Below are 26,683 nucleotides of genomic sequence, written 5' to 3'. Positions count from 1 at the left end.
GAAGCCTTATGGAGCCAGACGATGACGCAGGCTCAACACCTCCTGCATTCGGTCCTATTTTGCTCTTGCCACTACCATCAGATCCACCACCAACACCATCATTACCAGCTGCCAACCCCCGCCCAATTCCACGGCCTCTTCCACCAGCCTTCCTCATTTTTTGTAGAAATGTAGACAAAATCCAACAAACTATATAGTAATGTAAGGCTACTTTCACACATCAGGTTTTCGGCGTCAGGCGCGATCCGGCGTCGTGCCGGAACGCCGGATCCGGCAAATGTTTAGTAAAACCGGATGTAACGGATCCGGTTTTCTGCCGGATCCGTCTTGTTCTTGACAGACAAAACCGGATCCGTCTCATCCGGTTCATCCGTTTTTCTATCCGTTTTTCGACGGATTACGCCGGATCCGGTTTTTAAAATTGACCCTTGTGGCCTTCCGAACGGGATTGGCTACTGGAAAACTAGATATAGCATGTTCCTACAGCCCTTCTTTGACAGGTTGTAGAGAAGAAAGTGCAGGTTGGAGAGAAGAGCAAGTTACTGGCGAAGATGGATGTTGTCATTGGAAATATTACCACTAGAAGTTCTGTGACGGTTTCAGGGACAATTTTCCACTATACTTTATGTCACCTCAAGGCAGAGTACACTGGGATGACAGAGTGTGAAAGATTTGTGCCCTAAACTTGTGTACCTTCTGGACCAACAGTATATACCTTTGCCAACCAAAGTTGGCTATCTTGTCATGGTCTTACTATTTTTAGCTTTAGGCCACAGGTGTGTACCTGGTTGTGTTTTATGCAAAGTATTTCACCTTTTAACAAAAGTTGTGTACATTGTTAGGAAATCACCAACAATAAACACAACTTTTTAGGTGAAATACTTTGCTTCAAACACAACCAGGAACACAACTGTGGCAAAAAGCTAAAATTTACCCACAGTTATATACCTGGTTTTGAATACCTTTTTACCTTTGAAATACCCTGTATTTAACCTTTTTTTAAAACATAGTTCGCCGCAGAAAGAAATGACAGACAACCATTGTGAAACGAATTTAACTTTTATTTAAATTTTTTTTTTTTTTATGTTTTTAAAGTGCAAAAAACTTTTTTAATAAAGGTTTTAAACCCAATGGGCATTTTTATTACAACAAAAAAACATTACAAATCTGTGTACTGTGGGGTGGAAATACTGCTGGAGGGGCTGCGGGACACTTCGACACTGGGTGTGTGGAGAGAGGACTGGGATCGTGGTGGGGAAGGAACAGTTAGAGGTGAAGGTGTGGAAAAAGCTACAGAATGGGTGGACATGTGGGAGGCAGAAGAGGTGGTGGGCGGTGGAGTGGAGGGTTGGGCAGGGACTGTAGGAGCAGATGATGTTGATGGAAAGTTGTATGGGGAAGGAGTTTGGTACGGGGAAGGAGTTTGGTACGGGGAAGGAGTTTGGGACGGGGCAGGTTGCTGGAAGTGGGGAGATGTCTGGTACTGGTGAGGTTGCTGGTATGTAATAGGAGGGGGAGGATGGAAAGTGGCTGGAGGGGGTGCAGATGTAATAGGAGGGGGAGGATGGAAAGTGGCTGGAGGGGGTGCAGGTGGAGGAACTACAGTGGTGGGAGGTGGAGGTTGGGAGGTAACCTGCTGTAGAGCACCGTGGCACGAATGCATTACATGCATCTGCTGGGTAGGAGATAGTGTTGCCATGCGCTCCACAACAGACCTGAAAAAGGTGTGGTTTGGCGAAGATCTTGCTTCTGAATGCATGGTTTGCAGAAGTGTCTTCACCTCCAGAATGCTGGAGTTGATCTGCTGAAAGCCTGCGGCGATTTGCTCTGACAAGACTTTGAGACAGTTCTGGAAAGATGCATTCAGATGCAATAACTCTTGCGCATAACTCTTTTCCTGACCCCTCTGCCGCTGCCGCCCAGTACCCGCAGGTGTACTAGAGGCAGCAGGGGCAGAAGGGTGGGGTAAAGGGAAAGCGATCTCCTCACCAGCAGCTTCATGTAATGTAGGCGGCCACGATGCTCCTGTGCTGGTGGATGGGACAGATGGGTCGAATGTGTGGGAAGGCTGGGAAGGTGCAGATGTACCGGGGCGGTCGAAGTGTCCCTCGGTGCCGGTCTCCTCAGGGATCGCCTCAGAAGGGTCCAATCGTGCAGGCTCCCGAGTGCTGCTCACCGTGCTGTGTAATAAAGAGAAAAAATAACAATTAAAATGCTGACATGGTATGGCCCTGGCTGAAAAAAAAAAGTTACATCTAACATTTTTTTCACATGTGGTGTGTAATATTTACCTTCTGGTGAGCATTGTTTCCCGGAGGAACAACAGGGCTTGTGCGTACTTGTACTTGCTCCTGCGTCCTCCAGATCCACTCGGGGCCCGCATCTCTTTATTGAACTCCTTCTTGAAACGATCCCTCACAGACCGCCACCGATTCACAATTCTGTTCCCTGAAACGAGAAAGGAGTGGTTAGTATACAACATCAGTGTTTCACAAACTCCAGTTCTTATGGTCCCCAGGGGTCATGTTTTCAGGATTTCCATAGTAAATAGAAATCCTGAACACATGATCCGTGGGGACCACGAGGACTGGAGTTCGGGAAACACTGGTTTACATCAAGCAACCGTTACTGTATATACTTACGCTCTTTAATCTGGGCCCGAGCTTCGAGGTCCTCCCAGCGGCCCACAAGGAGAGAACAGATTTCCTCCCAGAGTCGTCGGGTAATGATCAGGTCAGCGTGGCGGCGGTCAGCCATATTCCAGAGCGGCTCCCTTTCTCTGACGAGATCGATGAGGCGGTCCACATCAATCCCTCCATCCTCACCGTCAGAGTCGGGAGCACGCTGTGAAGGCTGTTAAAGAAAAAGACAAAAATAACATAATTAGCCTCCACAAAAGAAATGAAATAAAAAGTGCAAAAAAACAAAGCAAAAATATTTATACTTACACGCTGGTGACCGCCGCGTTGCTGTCGCCGACGACCCTGGGAGGCACTGCGAGGACCTCTTGGCCGAGCACCAGATTGGGAAGACTAGAGAAGAAAACAAAAAATGTTATGTCTTTGGATGTAGGCATTTGTTTGCTGTGTGTGGTCTGCAGAACATTGTTTTCTATGTGTTGTGTGTAGTGTGATGTTGTGTTTCTGCGTTTGATGCAAAAAAACTTACCAATTGTGAGCCCACTCCAGGTGTCTGTCCACCCCTTCCTTCTTCTTCTGGGAGCTCCTCTTCATCTTGTGATTCCTGTTTTGAAATAAAAGGCAATGAATAGACATATATTACAGAGATGATGGATTTTGGAAATAAAAACTTACCGTCAAACGCTGACGATGCGAGGGAGGGCTCCCAGAAGAAGATGTGCTGTCCTGTTGATGGCCAGACTCCATGGCTGTGGGTATTGCTGCTGCCAGTGATGCCATTTCTGCTGCTGCTGCATCTCTTTGGCGGCTGTTGAATAAAGAGAAACAAAGGGCCAATGAATATCTTGATATTCCATGGCCCTAGTTTGGAGGAATGGGGGATTTGATAATTACCGTCTCTCATCTGCTTCTGGACTCCCCTCCCGTTCAGCATGCTGCTCCATTTGGGGTGGTGCTGATGGTGCTGCTGCTGCATCTCTTTGGCGGCTGTTGAATAAAGAGAAACAAAGGGCCAATGAATATCTTGATATTCCATGGCCCTAGTTTGGAGGAATGGGGGATTTGATAATTACCGTCTCTCATCTGCTTCTGGACTCCCCTCCCGTTCAGCATGCTGCTCCATTTGGGGTGTTGCTGATGGTGCTGCTGCTGCAGATGTCTGCTGCCTTCTCCTGCTCCTGGTTCTTGGCTTGGGTGGCATGTTGGGTGTGGCTGAGGGTCCCATTGTCTTGCTTTTATATATCTCCTGTGGGCAGAGCTACTGAGCATGCTCAGACCAAAAAAACCGGATCCGGCGCATTGCGGCGCTCATAGGCTTTCATTGTGTGAAAAAGCCGGACGCGCCGGATCCGGCGTGTCCGGCTTTTTCGCCGGAGACAAAAAACGTTACAGTAGACGTTTTTTCCAGACGCCGGATCGCGACACATTGCGACACATTGCCGGATCCGGCGAAAACCGGATGAAACACATGGCCATCCGGCGCGATCCGGCGCAAATGCAAGTCAATGGGGGGGAAACCAGATCCGGCATTGCATTTCGCCGGATCCGGTTTCTGTCAAAAGCGCCGGATCGCGCCTGACGGCGAAAACCTGATGTGTGAAAGAGGCCTAAAACAGGGTACAAGGTGTCTATAGGACAGGGGAGATTTTGAATTTCTGCACACACTTGTGGACACTGGACACTTTTGGATTGTGTGAGGCCCACTGAATATCAGAGCGCTATGTCACAGGCTCGATGGCACAGGTGTGAAAAAAGTGACTACAGGATAAGGGAGATTTTGAATTTCTGCAGACACTAGTGGACACTGGACACTTTTGGATTGTGTGAGGCCCACTGAATATCAGAGCGCTATGTCACAGGCTCGATGGCACAGGTGTGAAAAAAGTGACTACAGGATAAGGGAGATTTTGAATTTCTGCACACACTAGTGGACACTGGACACTTTTGGATTGTGTGAGGCCCACTGAATATCAGAGCGCTATGTCACAGGCACGATGGCACAGGTGTGAAAAAAGTGACTACAGGATAAGGGAGATTTCGAATTTCTGCAGACACTTGTGGACACTGGACACTTTTGGATTGTGTGAGGCCCACTGAATATCAGAGTGCTATGTCACAGGCTCGATGGCACAGGTGTGAAAAAAGTGACTACAGGATAAGGGAGATTTTGAATTTCTGCAGACACTAGTGGACACTGGACACTTTTGGATTGTGTGAGGCCCACTGAATATCAGAGCGCTATGTCACAGGCACGATGGCACAGGTGTGAAAAAAGTGACTACAGGATAAGGGAGATTTTGAATTTCTGCAGACACTAGTGGACACTGGACACTTTTGGATTGTGTGAGGCCCACTGAATATCAGAGCGCTATGTCACAGGCTCGATGGCACAGGTGTGAAAAAAGTGACTACAGGATAAGGGAGATTTTGAATTTCTGCAGACACTAGTGGACACTGGACACTTTTGGATTGTGTGAGGCCCACTGAATATCAGGGCGCTATGTCACAGGCTCGATGGCACAGGTGTGAAAAAAGTGACTACAGGATAAGGGAGATTTTGAATTTCTGCAGACACTAGTGGACACTGGACACTTTTGGATTGTGTGAGGCCCACTGACGCTGTATGGTGTGAAAAAATGCACGCTCAGTACCTCAGCAGGACAAAAAAAAAATTGGGATTGCTTTTAAAAAAGCAGTTTGCAGAGCAGTGGGTAAACAGCAAAGCAGCTGTCAGGAAGCCTTAGAAGGCAGCCTAACAACCAACACCGCTGATCCACCACAATATAGCCTCCCCTTGCACTGCACACACAGTGACTGGTGTGTTGTACAGGCAAAATCGCTAGCAGCAGAAGCAGTTTTTTTTTTCTTCTTCCCTGCCTAATGCTCTCCCTACAGAATCAGCAACCTCTCCCTATGCTAAGATCGGCAGAAGTAAGATGGTGGTCGGCGTGCATGCCCTTTTATAACCCCTGTGATGCACACCAAAGCAAGCCAATCACTTGCATGCCCTTCTGAAAGATGGTGGTGACCCCTGCCTATGTCATCACATTGCCCACAGTGTCTGTGGATCCTGATTGGCTGAAAAAGAGCGCAAAACAAACTTTTGAAACGCGACTTTGGCGCGTAAGTCGCCGACCTCGTGGCCGACCTCATCCTAGGGTCGGGTTTCGTTTCATGAAACCCGACTTTGCCAAAAGTCGGCGACTTTTGAAATTTTTCGACCCGTTTCGCTCAACTCTACCTATGACAGCTAGGGGGCGCTGTATGGACTTCCCAGGACATGCATGCAGGCATTCCCTTTATTGTGATGGGGAAATGGTGATTGACAGGGTTGTAAATGGTCGATATGTATCACAGGGGTGGGTGCCCTGTGATGGAAGCCAGAACATGTTTTAATCAGCAAATATACTGCTGAAAGTTTTGTTTTACTTTGGGAAGGCTCCCAGGTGACTTGGTGAGATGGGTGGAACCAGTCACCTATAAACCCACCCAGGGTCGTGTGTCTGAAAGTAAAGCCTGTGTGTGTGTGTGTGTGTGGCTGGGTGTGTAAAAGGACCTGTAGTGAGGTCATGACCATGTGATTCACACCTCACCTGTGGGTGTGGTTATGTACCATATAATGTGACCAGACCTCAGGCACATGGGGGAGGGTGCATAGACCTGATTGGTTCGTGTGGAAGGTCCTGGAAGGCCTAGGTGTTGGAAGGTGTGCTACCTTCCTGAAGAGCACATGCTGAGGCCCTGGACCTGGTGAGGCCGGTATGTTGGGAGATCCTGGGAGTAGGATCGGATCCCTGAATAGCACCCGGTGAGGCCTGTGTGTTGGACGGTCCCAGGAGGAGATGGACCTCCTGAATAGCACCCGGAGTGGCCATGTGACGGCCTGCATTGGGGTAGCTACTGACCTTCTGCAGGTCTGGACTATCTGGAGTGCCCTGGTCACAAGGACGGTGATCCCAGCAAGGCAGCTTCCCCGGGAGAAAGGAATAGCAAAGAGTCGGCGTCTGGAGCAGGAGCTCCGGTAAGGTACCTCCACAGACTGTTGGTGCTTGTATTATTCTATGAACATTAATGAACTGTTTGGCGTGCGGTCACCCACAGTCACTGGACAGAGGTCCAGCGTGTTTAGGGACTGCAAGGAAAAGCCATACCCTCTAAGTTACTCTGGACTATGTATTAAGCCTGTGAAGTGTAACATAGCCGACAGTGCGGTTTAGACTGCACAATAAACCGCATAGACTGTTTAAGTGGAAAGTGTTCCTGTGTGCTTCAATATCGCAGCCAAGTGAGTGTCCCCCAACACAAACAGTAAGCACTGTCTTACACAGGGTCCCCATTATTTATGATGCCAACACAAGTGGTCATTGGGGTTATCTTTTCAAATGTTTTTGGCTGGTTCATCAAGTGCAACTGGGTCGCCCTCCCAGGGCTGTGGGGTACTCGGTACCGGGCCGGTGTCAGCGGGATGTGTCACAGCAGCAGTGACCCAGTCCGTGGCCCTGGGCGCCCAAGTACTAGGGGAGATTGAATGGTGGAATGTAGTTAATGGAATAGTTCGTGACACCACCTGTGGTGTTCGGCAAGTGAGATGTTAAGCCGACGCTGCATGCAGATCCACTGGGACTGATGATATGGTGCAGCAAAGATGTAAAAGTTCCCCACAGGTGAAGCTGTAGTCCCAGGGCAGTGTAGAGGTGGTTGGCACGGGGATGTAGCAGTGTCGGAAGGGTAGGAAGCAGACAAAGACACAGCGGGATGCAATTTCTGTACCTTTACTTGATAAATGCAGTCCAGGGTCCAGATTACAGATGGTACCAGAGCAGGCTAGCCTGGAAGCAGCTCAGGGATTCTCTCTCAGCAGATGGGCTGTTCAGTCTCCTTCTTAGCGCTTATTTGAGTGAAGTACTCCTAGTACTGAGTTACACTGAAGTTCCTCCTAATTCTCCTACTAGCACTCCTCGTATGGCAGACAGCTGTAGCCGCTATTCCTCTCTTGGGTCACTCCATGCTGTTGTGCCTCCGAGTCTTAGATGGGGGTAGGGCATTTACAGCCTTCTACTCCTCTGGTGCCTGTTGCAGGACCATTAGTATCTGTACAACCGTGGAGACCAGGCTCCAGTTCATGCACTCTCACTGGAGATGAGCCTTTCCTCTCCGCTTGATCTCCACTCTTCCTCCTCACGTCTGCACACTTCACCCTCCTCACACTAACTGACCACTCCTTTCTCTTGGCCCTCAGAGAGCACTCCTCCCTTCAATTCCGGTTCGGAGTTCCCCCTGCTGGCCTGGAGTGGAACTGTGTTGCATGTATAGGTTAACTGCGAGAGAGAACCTTCACTGCTTCCAAGCCTGGCATTACCCTCCCTGGAGGAAGGCAAAGCCACTGTGGCGGCCATACTCCTGGGGGCGCCACACAACTTTTTAAAAAGTCTCAAAAATTTGTGCCTATCCCTTCCTGAAGAAGTGCCTGTAACTTCAAAAATGCATAGAAATAAATAAAAAAACACTATTAATTTATCAAACCTCATCTCTGACTGACCTCTTTACACCATCCAGCCACATGGAAAATCTCCACAAAAACTCTCCTGATACGGATATCTAATGGTCACAGCGTGCAGCAGCTGTTAAGTATAAACTACAAGCGATAAAAATAAGAGAAAAGAACTTTGTGCTTACACATCAGAGATGAGGCACACAGCTTGGTGCTAACACACCAGAGACGAGGCACAGAGCTTGGTTCTTACACATCAGAGGTGAGGCGCAGAGCTTGGTTCTTACACACCAGATACAGAGCTTGGGTCTTACACATCAGAGGTGAGGCGCAGAGCTTGGTTCTTACACACCAGATACAGAACTTGGGTCTTGAAGCGGTTCCCAACCATTTGCAATATTTAGGGTCGTCCTTGTATTCACAGAGTGCTCACTCACCTCTAACCAATAGTAACAGCAGTTTGGAGCAGGTTGACAGTATATGTAGCAGTTCAAAACCACCATGTTGGATCTCAGGGTCCATATATAATCAATGATCTGATTGGTTGACATGAACTTCTTCCATTTTGTATCTCTATTGACTGGCGACCCAGAGTACCTCATTTTGGTGTTTTATGAGCAACAGAATATGATGCAGACCATATAACACTGGTGGATCTGTGACTAATGAAACCAAAGAAAGGTGAGAGGATGTGTAACAGCTATGGAATTAAAAACATGTTGAAAGTCGTTTTGCAAATAAGCCTGTACTGCTAGAAGGCATGCAGCAACACTAGAACATGGCAAAAATTCCATCTATCCGGTCTTCATTTCCCATGGTAGAAAAATGTGGAATTATCAGAGAGAATTAAAAGCAATCTGCTGCAGTTGTCAGATTGAGGGTGTGTGCACACGCTGCGGATTGATCCGGGGGGATTTTGCAAAATCCGCAGGTAAATCTGCGGTTTACCTGCGGATTGGCCTGCGGTTTATCACCTCTACAATGAAGGAGATGTAAACCGCAGCGGAATCCGCAGAAAGAATTCACATGTCAATTCTTTCTGTGGATTAGAAACTGCAGCAAATCCGCGTGGAAAAATCTGCACCGTCTGCACTGCGGTTTCCATTTCCAATAGGATATTATGGTACTGTACACCGCAGCAGTTCTGCTGCAGATGCGCAGGGCCAAAACCGCTGCGGATCTGCAGCAGAATCCGCAGGATGTGCACACACCCTGAGAGGTGAATTTTATACACAGTAAATTCCTGTGATCAGACACACAGCACTTGAGCAAGTCAATACTGTGTATAGTGATACAGACCTATGGTTGATGCTAGTACTCAATGTTCAGCTGTGGTTCCTTGGGTGAAAAATTGTGTTGAAGGCTCATCCACCAGCTCTACAGCTCTTTAACAGGTTGGACCAAGATCGTCACTTATCACTTAATCATTGGGTTCCATTCAAGCAAGGAATTGGGGATATAATCAGTGGAGGTCCAAAATTGTAGGGACCCCAATGATCACAAATACAGGGTTATGAATCCTGATTGAATGTAGCAGCAGTTGAGCATGCACAATGATGTTCCGTTTGTAAGGGGGTGGCATTGCTATGGACCGTAGAGACAAGCTGCCACTTTAAGAGACAGCACCCCCTTGGTTAGAACAGTGGGACATTCTGCGCTTCCCTGCTGTAAAGACTGTTTGGTTTCATCTGCCAGTACTGGAGAGGGGAGGGGCTGCTTTTCTGTGTGAGAGAGATGAGATTTCTGCAGGAAGCAGACATGCCTGCCTGGAGCTGTGAGGAAAAGAACGTTTAGGCTGAGACTGTGACTTTGTAAACTATTCTTGGGATTAAAAGGTGGCTGTCTTGCTGTGAGAAGCCATGATGAAAAGACAAGAAAGGGAACAAGTGGAGGATATCCCACCGTTCCTAGGAGCATCATTGAACTTGCACACAAGGAAAAGATCACATTGCACAGAGCTTGCCAGGTTAGAAAAGGCCAGATAGGTTATAGTTAGTGTAGCATCGTACATGAGTTTACTGTGTTGTCTTGCCAGTTGGATAAATACACTGAGCTGTGATAGTTGGTGCTCCGTGCTGTTTGACTGCCCAGCTAGAGAATATTATCCTTGTAAATTGTCTGTTTTCACAGCATACCCCTGTTTCTGCATTTTCCTATACACTGCATTCCTTGCCTGTAAATAAATTAACCCTTTGTTGTTTGCACCTCATCTTGTGTACCGTAGTCTCCCTGCATTGTGGTGGTCCCCCGACCATCGCTTCACGTTCACACTGTGAAACTTGGGACCTCCATTCAGTGAGAGTACAACTGCTGGTACAATCAGACATTTATCACCTATGCTGTGGAAACGTGAAAAGTGTTAATCTTGGACTAACCCTTTTCAGAAGTGTAAGGTGGCTGTCGGACACCTAGTGGTTGGGAGATAAACTTGAAGTAATGTTTTAGTATACAGTATAGAGGACTAACAGGGGTTAATGGGCCATAACAGATTGATTGTGAGCAGCTGATGAGTTGGAATTGACAGCTGCTCACCATATCTCCACCCCTAGGTGTGGTTCACTTTGTAAATTGAGAGCAGTTTGTCTCACACAGGCATGTGTGTATGGAGGTGTGCAGATCTCCTGGGTTGAGTACCTTTGCTAAAAGGACTAAGAAGCTGGACTCTGAGCCAGGTGGACTAACCAGCACTATTGTATGGACTAGTTACTTTATGTTTTTACTTTGTGCCGGACAAAGGCTTTAAGTTTTATTGAGATGTAGTTTATGATGACTGCAATAAACCAGATGGACTCTAAATATAAAGGGTTCCTGTGACAAAGTCAGAGACATCTCATGATAAGGCTATTTGCCTGAGGGTTCAACTGGGACATGACAGTGTCATAAGTCAGTCATGTGCATATATATAGCAAACAGATATAGCAATATTTTATAGCAGTATTTTATTTTATAGCAGTATTTAAACCAGTCTCAGATTAAGGGATTACACAACAATGAGGGCAAATATATGAAGAAGGCTTACTTTGATAGTTGAAATGAAAGGGATATATTTGAAGGAGAAAAGTTGCAGTTAATCCAGCCGCACCATCGTTAGCCATTTCCTGGCCTCCGTTCATAACCGCGCCAACCTCCAGACTGCTTGCATCTCCCGGCGGGGACTCCAGGGTTATGCAGGCACGCCATGGCTCCCTCGTCACCCATCTGTAATGATCCATGCGGGATCATGTCAGACAAGAGGATTGGTAACCTTTTTTTTTCCTCTCTAAGCTTTGTGCTTAGAGATAGTTTTGCCCCGGTGGCCAGTATGGTCATTGCACCGGTGTTTTTAGAGATAGTTTTGCCCCCGGTGGTGGTTAGTGTAGTTGCACGGGAATCACTAACAGGTGTGTTTACTCAAAAAAGGTGTGTCAGTTGTGCTCACTCTCGTTGGTGATATTGTTGGTCTTTTCCACCATGCTGGGTGAAGGAAGGAGCTGAGGAGAGTCCAGGACAGCTCAGTCAGAGTCCTTGAGTGGCAGCTATGGTGTCAGCGAGGAGTTCGTGTAAAGCATGGTGGAGTGGCAGCTATGGTGTCAGTGAAGAATTCTTGCAAAGCTTGGTGGTGGCAGCTATGGTGTAGAGCTGCACTCAGTTGCTGGACTTTTTTGCTGGAAGCTGCACTCAGGTGCTGGACTCTGTTGCTGGACAGCTGCACTCAGGTGCTGGACTCTGTTGCTGGACAGCTGCACTCAGGTGCTGGACTCTGTTGCTGGACAGCTGCACCCAGGTGTTGGACACGGTGGGAGGAAGATGCACTCAGGTGTTGGACTCTGTTGCCTGGAGCAAGTGCATCAGAGCAAAGCTAAGTGTTTCCCTGTTTGTCACTTTTCCTCATGTTGGTGTTAGTACAACAGTGGGGCCAGTGCCTGCACCACCCAGCTCCCTAGTAAGGAATAGGTGTAGGGTGTGCTAGGGTGACAGGTATCCTGATCGGCGACAGGTGAGGAGCCTGTATAGGGAACATTAGGAGTGTTAGGGACACTGACTCAGGGGAGTGCAGGAGGTCTCCACATTCCCCGTTCCCTATCGCAGGGCCCACCGTTGTAAATGTTTTCCTATCCCCTGTGTCTTGTTGTATTAGTTACCGGCCTGCGGGCCACATCACACTGGACAATTACACGTGCCGTGACCTGTTGTATTAGTTACCGGCCCACTGGCCGTGTCACACAGGACAGGGCACGTGACACCATCCTTTTCTTCAGTTCTTACAGGAGGTCCATCCCGTCCGCACAGCAGCAGCATAACGGCATCAGCTGCTGGGTGATTTCACATAACACAGGACGAGCGGCGCTGGCCCTCTCCCCTCTTGTTACTTGTTACTATTTACCCTGAGCTCATCCAATCATTGGGCGATCATTGTGCAGAATACCCCTTACCACTGTAACCACCCCATGATTGGACAGCACCCCTACTAACCAATACCCCTCTATTTCTGCCTACGTGCCACCTGTAAATTTGGTGGGAAAGCACTTTTCCCGCCAACTAACCATTTCACGAGGACAACACACAGCAAATTAGATAATGCCATGTGTTTTCCCCTGAAGGTCCGGAGATCACCATTATGTACTGGTGCTTTGAATATTTGGACATCATGTGGTCATTTGAAGTGACTTTGAGAGTCCTATATATTGGAAACCCCAAAAAGTGATGCCATTTTAAAAACAGCACCCCTCAACGTGTTCAAAATTGCTTACAGGTAGTTTATTAACCCATCAATTGCTTTTCAGGATTTAATGCAAGGTGGTATAACAGGAATGAAGAAATGCATTTTTACCATCTAAATGCTGATAACTTCTGAACTGGTCACTGTAGTCGTTAGTCTCTAAGGCCATCATTTGGAAATGAACTGCCATGGCAAACATCAGGACCACATGTTCGAGATCTCAGGGTGCTGAAATGGGGTTAAGGAGGGAGCCGCCACAGTCTGTTAACTATCTAGAGATGCTGTAATCATTATTGACAGCAGTACTAAGGGATTAAATGGCTATAGTTGGTACCAACACTGATTGTGGCTGATGGAGCAAGTTGTCACCTATAGAGGGTGCTAGTCTCTTAAAGCACAGGTCAGTAAAAAGATGTATTGGTAGTCACTAAGGGGTTCAGAAGCCAAACAAGACCCTTTTAGTGGCTTTTTGCTTTACAAATTACTCCAAAATAATTTTTACAATTTGATAAGTGATATGCTAATTAGTGGGTGACTAATCGTGGTGGAATTGTTTTTACCCCAGATTAATCAACTCGCATATCATGTTATTGCGCCCTTGTGGGGGTGAGTAACATGATGTGCAACCTCCCAGGCAGTGCGTAATGAAGCCGAGTGTTCGCTCCCTGGCTTCATCGTCACCCTGCACATGGAGGTAGCAGTGATGAGAGAATTTTTCCATCCATGGAGGAGCCACAGACAGTAACTGGAAGCTAAGCAATGTAAAGACAAGAATCCCACCATTGTCGAACACTATTTTTTTAATTTAAAAAAACAGTCTTCACATTGGTGGGTTTCTTGTTTTCAATGATGGTATACGGGGGGCTGTAAGAACAGCTGTCCTTATCATGTTTTGCTTCCAGTGACTGTCTGTGGCTCCTCCATGGATGGAAAAATTCCGTCATCACAGATGGCACCCTGGGCATGTGCAGTGTGACGATAAACCCAGGGAATGAACACCCGGCTTCACTGCGCACTTCTAGGGAGGATGTAAAGAGCCATTGGTGACAACGGTATTGAAAGTCATATTACTCATGCCTATAGAATCGTGATAGCATGATAAGTGGAACGACTAGTCTGGGGGAAAAACACTGTCCCTCACAACTAGTTATCCACTAATTAGAAAATCCCTGGCCAAATAATAAAGTTGATTTTAGGGTAATTTACAAAATCAAGAAGCCACCAAAAGAGGGTTATGTGAACCTCTATTAAGAATGGAATGGTTGTGCTTTGTGGACTTGGGGAAGCTGTCAGGTTCCCTTTAAAAAGTAACTCCCATCTACAGTTCATGGATGGGAGTAAATGTTTTTAGGCATCAGTTGGTTTACACAAACAGCCAAGCTCAACTTTGCAGTGATGTGTTTGTGTGAGGAGCGAGCTGTGTCTGTGTGATGTGTGTATTCTGCTTTTGTAACATGAGCAGTGTGCTAGTCTGAAGTATCTCAGGTCTGCACTGTGCTCATCTGTGGTGTTTTCTGTGTGACTGATGTATACCGTGTGCTTGTGGGTCGCCCCGTCGCCGGCTTCACCCAGGGCTGTGGGGTACTCGGTACCGGTCGGTGTCAGGGGGATGATGTGTCACAGCAGCGGTGACCCGGTCCGTAGCCCTGGGCCCCAATATCAATGGCGGTGGTGTTTGGTGGTAATATAAAGTTTGTGACGCCACCCGTGGTATTTGGCAAGTAAGATGGTAGCCAACGCTGCTTGCAGATCCACTGAAACTGATGGTGTGATGCAGCTAAGATGGTGTAGCTCCCCACAGGTGGAGCTGTAGTCCCAGGGCAGTGTATAGGTGCGATGGAGGAGTAGGGGCACCGAATGGTGTAGATGTTGATACCACCAATGTGGCGGTGCTGATTCGGGAATGAATGGAGGACACAAGGGCTTGCAGTTTCAAAGCTTTACTCACAGTTCGTAGTGCACACAGGTGCCCGCTTCGGTACCGTGTCCTCCGGGACAGAGGCCCAGCCGACCTCCAGGCAAGATAGGGCTCTCTCCGCCAGCACCCCTCCAACATGTGCCCTTGCAGAACCACTCCTCTATAGCGCCTATTGGTGTGAAGAACTCCAGCACCGTGGTTCTATGAAGTTCCTCCTGTCAGATGTTCCTAACAACTCTCTCACTTGTATGACAGACAGCTGTAGCCTGCTTCGGGAACTCCCTTCTCCTGAATCCCGGCTCTCTATCCGTTTCGCAAGTCTTGGATGGGAGTAGTGCATTTACAGCCAACTACTCCACCGGTGTCTGCTGCAGAACCATAAGTGTCCATACAACCTCGGAGACCGGGCCCCGGCCGTGCGCTGAGAACCTATTGGCAGGGTTCCTATCCAACCCACTCCTCTCTGTTCTCCTTCCACTTTGTTCCATACTTGTCTTTCTCTCTCTTATGGAAATGCAAGTTACAGTTCTACGTCTCTCTCTCTCTCTCTCTCTCTCTCTCTCGCTCTTTCCCGTGCCAGCTGGCTCAGGTCACTGAGGCAGCTGCAGCACTCTTTCTTCTCTTTCTTTCTTCGGGAGCTCTCCACTAAGACCAGTCCTCAGCCTCTCCCGACTGACTGTCTTTCCTCCACCTGAACTCCCGACAGGCTGACCTCCTGCCAGCCTCCTCTCCTCTGGGACTCAACTCCGGGACCCCAGACTCAACTCCGGTCAGACTGACCTCGACGGGCCCCTAAGGGACTGACCTGTAATTCTATCTTTCCCAGTCTTTTTATACTAACTCCACCCACCTCCCAGCACATCTCGTGTTACGAAGCAGGGTTCCACGAAGGGTGCGTTGCTACCCCCAGCCTGAAGCTGCTAGGTGTCCCTGCTGAACTATCCTGTGTGGGATGCAGGTGTTGGAGTGTGGCAGGGAGTTCCCACCCTACCTGGATGGTGGGGCACTACACCTTAGGAGAAGGTGCAGTACCTCTGTGGCGACTGAGCCTCAGGGGCGCCACACTTGTGTGACATAAGCAATGGTCTTGTGTGATGTGAGTGCTCGTGTGACGTGATACTTGCGTATGTGCTGCTTTTGTGAAGAGATTGCTGTGCTTGTTTAACATGAGCACTGCACTTATGCGATGTGAGCCCTGAGCCCGTGTGACGTGAGCGCTGTGCTTTTCTGATGTCAGCCCTGTTCTTGTGTGACTTGAGCATTGCTCTTGTGTGATGTGAGCGATGAGCTTGTGTCATGTGAGCACTAAGCTTTTGTGTTGTGAGCGCTGCGCTTGTGTGCCGTGAGCGCATTGTACTATCATGGTGTGCAGGCCAGACCAGTACATTGTACCTTAAGTTCCAGGAGATAGTGATTAAGGCCCTAATGTTTGGAAGTCAGGAAGGAGAGGGCTCCAGTGCTTCCAGAACGGAAGGTGATCTTATCGTACCAGGCCAAGTGATTGTGCAGGACAACAGTGGAAAGATCACTGCGCTACCAGGCAGCTGTGGTATAAATCCGCAGCATGATTGCGCCATGTGAACATAGCTTAAAGCTGTCGCTCTCATGTTCTGCCTCAGTACTCCATATTCAGACCTCTACCACAGTCTTTTTAAGCTCCAGACTTTATTTTACAATGATAAAGTTTTACAATCTCTTTAACATTTCACAAAACCTGCTTTTTGTAATCTGTCCCTGGCTGAAATCTTAGGCCAGGATAATGTTTCTAGGGTCTTTCTCACATTTCTGTTGGAAGCAGTGATGTAGCATCCCATTACATTAGGTAACAGCAGCGCATAGGACTGACAAGATGTCATCGCAACAACCAGCAATTGCCCACCAGACCATGTTGTATTGGAGGGCAGCAAGGAACATTCTGGAATAGAATGTGAGAAGGACTAGTTAAAGAGAACCTACCACTTGCCAAAAATAGCTTTTTTTCTTTTGTTCATGCTCTCCATTCATAAGATGTGGTCCTCTCTTCCGTGTCTATAAATAAATAGTTATATTATGCAAGTGGGTGTGGTTAAAAACTCCTCCCACGAGGATCGTCCCAGGTTGCACTAACAAGTCCGATTTTATATAGAGAGCAGAGGAGGCTCTGGAGTGGAGAGGTGCATGAACAAATGAAAAACGCCAGATGCTGGAGAACAGTGATGTATACACCAGGTAAGAAATTAAAATCGTTTACGGTAAATGTTAGGTTCTCTCTAAAGAGAACCATTATGAAAAAAATGGCTTGTCATATTTCTACAAAGTTATGTTTTTTTAGCCAATAAAATATATATTTACAAAAAAAACCTTAAGTTTAGTATTGCCATAATTGTACCAACTTGGAGAATTTTGCCAAGTCATATTTACTGCACAAAAAAAACAACACAGTTTCTCACTTGAAATTTTATTTTTCATTTTTTTTCCTTTACCAAATAATGCACTGCAAACTGGGAATGGTACCGTATTTTGCGGATTATAAGACGCACCCCAAATTTTGAGGAGAAAAATAGGGAAAAAACTTTTTTAATAAAATGGTGATGCCTCTTATAAGCCATGCATCTTATTGCTTACCAGGGGTGGTGGCTGCAGTGAACCGGGGTACCAGGGTCGCTGCTGGATGTAGCAAGAGTGGTGCGTTGCTACAGGCAACTGGGTGAGTATAATCTAACTCATTTTTCTTATCTTTCAGGTTACATCAGGGGCTTATCTACAGCATTACAGAATGCTGTAGATAAGCCCCTGATGGCGGTGGCCGCAACTGATACTCAAAAATTTGGGTGACAGATTCCCTTTAACGAGCCTTGCCACATGACTTAGGATGAAAGTCATACCAATTATATATGTATATTTTTGTAATGCATTTATACTTTGGGCTTTAAAAGTTGCATAAAAATGAATGGTCAGAAAAAACTATATATCACGGGAATCAGAGAAGAATATAGTGAACATACAAATCCCTTTAAAAACAAATTTAATAGATATGCATTAAAAAACACCTTCCCAGTGAATTTTTGGCAAAAGCCTCAAATGAAAAAAGACCTAATCTGAAATGCTGCACAGTCCTATAATACAGCTATCTGATACCTTCCTAACAGTGGAGGTTGGCACCCTAAAGTACGATCTTGGCGCCCCCACTCAATGAGGACTGTCCCTCGCTTCCCTACCAGTCCCTGATATGACAGTGGGGAAAACAATATCCAGATTGTTTCATCTCTGCACTATCAGAGTGCCCTAGTTCTTATGCAGGATCTCAGGCAAATAATATACAAACATTAAAAACCAAATACATCCACATCATGATATCCTATGACCCAAAAATATGCCACACGGCATGCAATGAATACCAAAAGGACCCCACCTCAGAGGTATACAATTAGATGAAAATGGATGAAAGTGGTCATTTATAGAGTTGAGCGAAATGGGTCGAAAAATTTCAAAAGTCGCCGACTTTTGGCAAAGTCGGGTTTCATGAAACGAAACCCGACCCTAGGATGAGGTCGGCCACGAGGTCGGCGACTTACGCGCCAAAGTCGCGTTTCAAAAGTTTGTTTTGCGCTCTTTTTCAGCCAATCAGGATCCACGGACACTGTGGGCAACGTGATGACATAGGCAGGGGTCACCACCATCTTTCAGAAGGGCATGCAAGTGATTGGCTTGCTTTGGTGGGCGTCACAGGGGTTATAAAAGGGCGTGCACGCCGACCGCCATCTTACTTCTGCCGATCTTAGCATAGGGAGAGGTTGCTGATTCTGTAGGGAGAGCGTTAGGCAGGGAAGAAGAAAAAAAAACTGCTTCTGCTGCTAGCGATTTTGCCTGTACAACACACCAGTCACTGTGTGTGCAGTGCAAGGGGAGGCTATATTGTGGTGGATCAGCGGTGTTGGTTGTTAGGCTGCCTTCTAAGGCTTCCTGACAGCTGCATTGCTGTTTACCCACTGCTCTGCAAACTGCTTTTTTAAAAGCAATCCCAATTTTTTTTTTTTGTCCTGCTGAGGTACTGAGCGTACATTTTTTCACACCATACAGCGTCAGTGGCCTTCACACAATCCAAAAGTGTCCAGTGTCCACTAATGTCTGCAGAAATTCAAAATCTCCCTTATCCTGTAGTCACTTTTTTCACGCCTGTGACATAGCGCTCTGATATTCAGTGGGCCTCACACAATCCAAAAGTGTCCAGTGTCCACTAGTGTCTCCAGAAATTCAAAATCTCCCTTATCCTCTAGTCACTTTTTTCACACCTGTGCCATCGAGCCTGTGACATAGCGCTCTGATATTCAGTGGGCCTCACACAATCCAAAAGTGTCCAGTGTCCACAAGTGTCTGCAGAAATTCAAAATCTCCCTTATCCTGTAGTCACTTTTTTCACACCTGTGCCATCGAGCCTGTGACATAGCGCTCTGATATTCAGTGGGCCTCACACAATCCAAAAGTGTCCAGTGTCCACTAGTGTCTGCAGAAATTCAAAATCTCCCCTGTCCTATAGACACCTTGTACCTTGTTTTACATTACTATATAGTTTGTTGGATTTTGTCTACATTTCTACAAAAAATGAGGAAGGCTGGTGGAAGAGGCCGTGGAATTGGGCGGGGGTTGGCAGCTGGTAATGATGGTGTTGGTGGTGGATCTGATGGTAGTGGCAAGAGCAAAATAGGACCGAATGCAGGAGGTGTTGAGCCTGCGTCATCGTCTGGCTCCATAAGGCTTCGAAGGCTTAGTTTTCTAGGAGTTGGCAAACCGCTTTTAAAGCCAGAGCATCAGGAAAAAGTTTTGTCTTACATTGCTGACTCAGCCTCCAGCTCTATCGCCTCCTCTTCTGAAGTTGTAAAAAGTAAAAGCACTGAGTCGTCATTGGAGGCTCATGTTCATGAACCACACCTTTCCTTGTGTCCTTCACCCCAACCAAGATTGAAGGATGACGCAGGCCATACTACTGATTACTCCATGGAGCTGTTTTCACATACCATGCCTGGATTATCAAGTGAAATGGTGAATTACCCAGGCCAAGATGAATTTGACATGGAGTGCACTGATGCACAGCCGCTGATAGATGATTCTGCTGATACATTCACTCAGAGCACTACATTGTCCTCGCAGTGTACAGAGCCAGATTCTGACCCTGATGAGACTCAGGTGCCCCTTCCCGCACACTATACCACCATACACGGTGACACAGAGGAAGGTGCACATGACATTGAAGAGGAGTTGATGGATGACCCAGTTGTTGACCCAGATTGGCATCCATTGGGGGAAGAGGGTGCTGCTTCCAATAGCTCAGATGAGGAGCATCCACAGCAGACATCAACATCGCAACAGCTGTTATCTGGCAGGCCCGGAGCACTCCAAAGACAGGTTCCAAAAATCAAAAGAGTTGCTGGACAGCTTGTCCAGAGGGTCAAAACATCACAGCGTGCTAGGCCGCAAAATGTCTGCCAAAGTAGGAAGAGTGCAGTGTGGCACTTTTTTGAACAAAATCCTCATGATCAGGCCAAGGTTATCTGTAAGAAGTGCGCAAAGACCTTTAGCCGAGGGAAAAATCTGAAAAATTTGAATACCAGTTGCATGCTTAGACATTTAACCAGCATGCACTTGCAAGCGTGGACACAACACCAAACCTCAAGTGCCACATGTGCAACTGATCACAAAGAAGGTAGTCAACAACGCTACATTGTTTCCCCCACTGTAAGCCCACCGGTTAGCACAGCAGCAAATGTTGAGGTGTCGTTGCAAGGCCACAGCAGTCAGGGAATCCCACTGTTATATCAATGAAATACTGAATCTAGGCCATCAGAAAGAACACCAACTCCATCACCATCATCAACCCTCTCTCAGTCCGCCCTGTCCACCGCTACTTCCACCATATGCAGCTCTCAAGTCCAGCTCACCCTCCCAGACACTGAGTAGGTCAAGAAAGTACTCAGTCTCTCATCCGCGTACACTGGGTTTGAACGCCCACATTGCCAAACTAATCTCGTTTGAGATGATGCCCTATCGGTTGGTGGAAAGCGCAGCTTTCCGCGAACTCATGGCCTATGCAGTACCACGCTATGACCTACCCAGTCGCCACTTCTTCTCTCGCAAAGCCATCCCAGCCCTCCACCATCATGTAAAAGACCGCATTGTCCATGCACTCAAGCAGTCAGTGAGTGGAAAGGTGCACCTCACAACTGATGCATGGTCCAGTCGGCATGGCCAGGGCCGTTACGTGTCCATCACTGCGCACTGGGTTAATGTGGTGGATGCAGGGTCCACAGGGGACAGCGGTGGTGGGACAGTGCTGCCTAGCCCACGGTATAGGAAACAGTTCGCTGTTGGCGTTCGACCCTCCTCCTCCTCCAGAAGCGAAAGCTCGTCCACAGAGCGCAGTCGTACGAGCACTCCATCTGCAGCTGCCACTGTTGCACACGAGGTGTCCCCCTATCGAGCAGCTAGTGGAAAGCGTCAGCAGGCTGTGTTGCAGATGACGTGTTTGGGCGACAGACACACCGCCGAGGTGCTGGCCGAGTACTTGAAGCGACAAACTGAGTCATGGCTGGGCAGTGTACATCTTGAGGCAGGCAAGGTAGTTAGTGATAACGGCCGTAATTTTGCGGCAGCCATAGCCCTTTCAAAACTCAGCCACATACCTTGCTTGGCTCACACCTTGAACCTGGTGGTGCAGTGCTTCCTCAAAAATTATCCGGAGTTAACAGCCCTGCTCCAGAAGGTGCGAAGACTGTGCGCGCACATCCGCCGGTCGCCTGTACACTCCGTTCGTATGCAGAAGCTGCAGCGATTGCTCCACCTTCCCAACCACCGCCTCATTATCGACATTGCAACAAGGTGGAACTCCACCCTGCACATGAAGAAGCGGCTGTGCGAGCAGAGGCAGGCCATAATGCATTTGTGGGAGGATACACGGCCAGGCACTTTGAGAGCAGACATGGACTTGACAGGTGTGCAGTGGTCGAAGCTGAAAGACCTCTGTAAAGTCCTTCAGTGTTTTGAGGAATGCACACGGCTGGTAAGCGCAGACGACGCCATCCTAAGCATGAGCATCCCACTTATGCGTCTGCTCATGCAAACTTTGATGCACCTTAAGGAGCAGGCGTCTGCAGCCAATGTTGATGAGGAGGAAGAGGAGGAGGGAATCCTTGATGACATTCAGCCATTGTCTGCTCAGGGACCTCTCCTGGACGAGGTGGAGGAAGAAGAGGAGGAGGAGGATGATGATGGGGATGATTACTTAGGGGAGGAGGATGCATCTCGTGGGGCAAGTGAAAATGTTGGCGTGGCAAGGTCTGGTACAGGGTTTGTGCGTGACTGGAGGGATGTGGATTTGCCAGAAAGTGCTCCTCCACCCAGCACTCGCAGTGCATCATTGACACCGGGAAAATTGGCCCACATGTCAGATTATGCCTTGCAGATCCTAAAAAGGGACCCCCGCATTGCCAAAATGATGAACGATGACGACTACTGGTAGGCCAGCATCCTGGATCCACGCTATAAAGGCAAATTACAAAACATCATGCCACAGGAGAACCTTGACCTAATATTGGCTAATAAACAAGCAACTCTGGTAAATCGGTTGCTTGAGGCATTCCCAGCACACAGCAGCGGTGATGGTTCTCACACGAGCCGTACGGGCCGGGGGCAGCTTGGCAGAGGTGTTCATGGTGCACACAGCAGAAGTGGCGTTGGAGACAGGGGTTTCATGACAATGTTGTGGACTGATTTTTCACGGACCACTCACACAACTGGTAATACTGCATCGATGGAAAGTGATGGGAGACAGCAGTTGTCAACTATGGTTACAAACTACTTTTCCTCCCATATCGATGTTCTCCCACACAGGTCATTCCCCTTTGACTATTGGGCCGCTAAACTGGACACCTGGCCTGAATTGGCACAATATGCCTTACAGGAGCTCGCTTGCCCAGCTGCAAGTGTGCTATCGGAAAGAGTCTTCAGTGCAGCTGGATCAATCCTGACAGAAAAAAGGACCCGTCTGTCAACCCAAAATGTGGATGATCTAACCTTCATTAAAATGAACCTTGCATGGGTTTTCAAGGATTTTGTCCCACCTTCCCCTGATGACACATAGGGTGACAGAAAAATAGCTTGCTTTGGTCCACCTCTTCCTGGGACTTGACCTATTTCGCCTTTTGCATCAGCTGAATGTCCAACATCAACATATGCCACTTTCTAAAACTCCCTAACTGTGCTGCCTCCCCCCCCCCATGGCTGGGGTCACCACCTAGCGCACGACACCATGCGAGTGCCGTTGCCCTGGACAGGTGGGTAGGCCGACTCTTGGGCGCGGGCACTGGCACAGGGTCCCTCATAGTGCAATTAAGTGTCTCTGACGGTGGTGGTGCACACCCGCCGTCAGACACACCGCCGTACTATGAGGGGCCCAGTGCCAGTACCGACGCCCACGAGTGGGCCCCCCTTGCTTGGGCAGGGCCCCAGCATTTGCAATCTTTACCTCTCCCTGCTCCTCCGCTGTGTAGTCTGGGCCGTCAAATCCATACTGTGCCTGACACCGTCTGAGCCTGCCTCCTGATGTATAGACATATATTTTGAATGTAGAGGGGGAGAAGCCAGCGCTGCTTGTGGTCAGAACGTAATACATAAAGTGTGAAAACACACATTGGTTTCTATCTGTATTCAAAAATGAGACATTTAGCAAAAAATTGATCAATTGTTTGAGCTACCCCGCCACGTCAAGGCAGTCTCGTATGGGGAGTCCTACTCTACGTTTTTTATGTTCGCTGTGCCATTGCGGCCTCCTAAATGTATAAAAGCAAGACCTCATTACATGCACACTGTACCTCAAGCATTTCAAAATCGTTCCTATGGCACCAGAGGACAAGCGCAGATAAAGGTTAGCCAGGTCCATGCAGACATTTCAGGTCCAACCTCCACACTGCCTGACCAGCACCACAGATAAAGGACGATCCAGGCCCAGATACAGGTGCGTAATCAAATAAAGCCTAGGGCAGGGCAGGGCCGCTGTTAATGTGAACAGCAGCCTAGATCAATCACTAAGAAAACAGAAAGAATAGCGTACATGACCCAGCGCGCACGGCTACAGTGGTGGTCAGCCACAAAACCAATATCAAGAAAAAAGAGGGGGAGAAGCCAGCGCTGCTTGTGGTCAGAACGTAATACATAAAGTGTGAAAACACACATTGGTTTCTATCTGTATTCAAAAATGAGACATTTAGCAAAAAATTGATCAATTGTTTGAGCTACCCCGCCACGTCAAGGCAGTCTCGTATGGGGAGTCCTACTCTACGTTTTTTATGTTCGCTGTGCCATTGCGGCCTCCTAAATGTATAAAAGCAAGACCTCATTACATGCACACTGTACCTCAAGCATTTCAAAATCGTTCCTATGGCACCAGAGGACAAGCGCAGATAAAGGTTAGCCAGGTCCATGCAGACATTTCAGGTCCAACCTCCACACTGCCTGACCAGCACCACAGATAAAGGACGATCCAGGCCCAGATACAGGTGCGTAATCAAATAAAGCCTAGGGCAGGGCAGGGCCGCTGTTAATGTGAACAGCAGCCTAGATCAATCACTAAGAAAACAGAAAGAATAGCGTACATGACCCAGCGCGCACGGCTACAGTGGTGGTCAGCCACAAAACCAATATCAAGAAAAAAGAGGGGGAGAAGCCAGCGCTGCTTGTGGTCAGAACGTAATACATAAAGTGTGAAAACACACATTGGTTTCTATCTGTATTCAAAAATGAGACATTTAGCAAAAAATTGATCAATTGTTTGAGCTACCCCGCCACGTCAAGGCAGTCTCGTATGGGGAGTCCTACTCTACGTTTTTTATGTTCGCTGTGCCATTGCGGCCTCCTAAATGTATAAAAGCAAGACCTCATTACATGCACACTGTACCTCAAGCATTTCAAAATCGTTCCTATGGCACCAGAGGACAAGCGCAGATAAAGGTTAGCCAGGTCCATGCAGACATTTCAGGTCCAACCTCCACACTGCCTGACCAGCACCACAGATAAAGGACGATCCAGGCCCAGATACAGGTGCGTAATCAAATAAAGCCTTCTTGATATTGGTTTTGTGGCTGACCACCACTGTAGCCGTGCGCGCTGGGTCATGTACGCTATTCTTTCTGTTTTCTTAGTGATTGATCTAGGCTGCTGTTCACATTAACAGCGGCCCTGCCCTGCCCTAGGCTTTATTTGATTACGCACCTGTATCTGGGCCTGGATCGTCCTTTATCTGTGGTGCTGGTCAGGCAGTGTGGAGGTTGGACCTGAAATGTCTGCATGGACCTGGCTAACCTTTATCTGCGCTTGTCCTCTGGTGCCATAGGAACGATTTTGAAATGCTTGAGGTACAGTGTGCATGTAATGAGGTCTTGCTTTTATACATTTAGGAGGCCGCAATGGCACAGCGAACATAAAAAACGTAGAGTAGGACTCCCCATACGAGACTGCCTTGACGTGGCGGGGTAGCTCAAACAATTGATCAATTTTTTGCTAAATGTCTCATTTTTGAATACAGATAGAAACCAATGTGTGTTTTCACACTTTATGTATTACGTTCTGACCACAAGCAGCGCTGGCTTCTCCCCCTCTTTTTTCTTGATATTGGTTTTGTGGCTGACCACCACTGTAGCCGTGCGCGCTGGGTCATGTACGCTATTCTTTCTGTTTTCTTAGTGATTGATCTAGGCTGCTGTTCACATTAACAGCGGCCCTGCCCTGCCCTAGGCTTTATTTGATTACGCACCTGTATCTGGGCCTGGATCGTCCTTTATCTGTGGTGCTGGTCAGGCAGTGTGGAGGTTGGACCTGAAATGTCTGCATGGACCTGGCTAACCTTTATCTGCGCTTGTCCTCTGGTGCCATAGGAACGATTTTGAAATGCTTGAGGTACAGTGTGCATGTAATGAGGTCTTGCTTTTATACATTTAGGAGGCCGCAATGGCACAGCGAACATAAAAAACGTAGAGTAGGACTCCCCATACGAGACTGCCTTGACGTGGCGGGGTAGCTCAAACAATTGATCAATTTTTTGCTAAATGTCTCATTTTTGAATACAGATAGAAACCAATGTGTGTTTTCACACTTTATGTATTACGTTCTGACCACAAGCAGCGCTGGCTTCTCCCCCTCTTTTTTCTTGATATTGGTTTTGTGGCTGACCACCACTGTAGCCGTGCGCGCTGGGTCATGTACGCTATTCTTTCTGTTTTCTTAGTGATTGATCTAGGCTGCTGTTCACATTAACAGCGGCCCTGCCCTGCCCTAGGCTTTATTTGATTACGCACCTGTATCTGGGCCTGGATCGTCCTTTATCTGTGGTGCTGGTCAGGCAGTGTGGAGGTTGGACCTGAAATGTCTGCATGGACCTGGCTAACCTTTATCTGCGCTTGTCCTCTGGTGCCATAGGAACGATTTTGAAATGCTTGAGGTACAGTGTGCATGTAATGAGGTCTTGCTTTTATACATTTAGGAGGCCGCAATGGCACAGCGAACATAAAAAACGTAGAGTAGGACTCCCCATACGAGACTGCCTTGACGTGGCGGGGTAGCTCAAACAATTGATCAATTTTTTGCTAAATGTCTCATTTTTGAATACAGATAGAAACCAATGTGTGTTTTCACACTTTATGTATTACGTTCTGACCACAAGCAGCGCTGGCTTCTCCCCCTCTTTTTTCTTGATATTGGTTTTGTGGCTGACCACCACTGTAGCCGTGCGCGCTGGGTCATGTACGCTATTCTTTCTGTTTTCTTAGTGATTGATCTAGGCTGCTGTTCACATTAACAGCGGCCCTGCCCTGCCCTAGGCTTTATTTGATTACGCACCTGTATCTGGGCCTGGATCGTCCTTTATCTGTGGTGCTGGTCAGGCAGTGTGGAGGTTGGACCTGAAATGTCTG

This window comes from Dendrobates tinctorius, unplaced genomic scaffold (genome assembly GCF_039654945.1).
Source record: "Dendrobates tinctorius isolate UK_male_01 unplaced genomic scaffold, ASM3965494v1 ptg000028l, whole genome shotgun sequence".
NCBI classification, from domain to species: domain Eukaryota; kingdom Metazoa; phylum Chordata; class Amphibia; order Anura; family Dendrobatidae; genus Dendrobates; species Dendrobates tinctorius.
Note: the sequence above shows the minus strand (reverse complement) of the source record.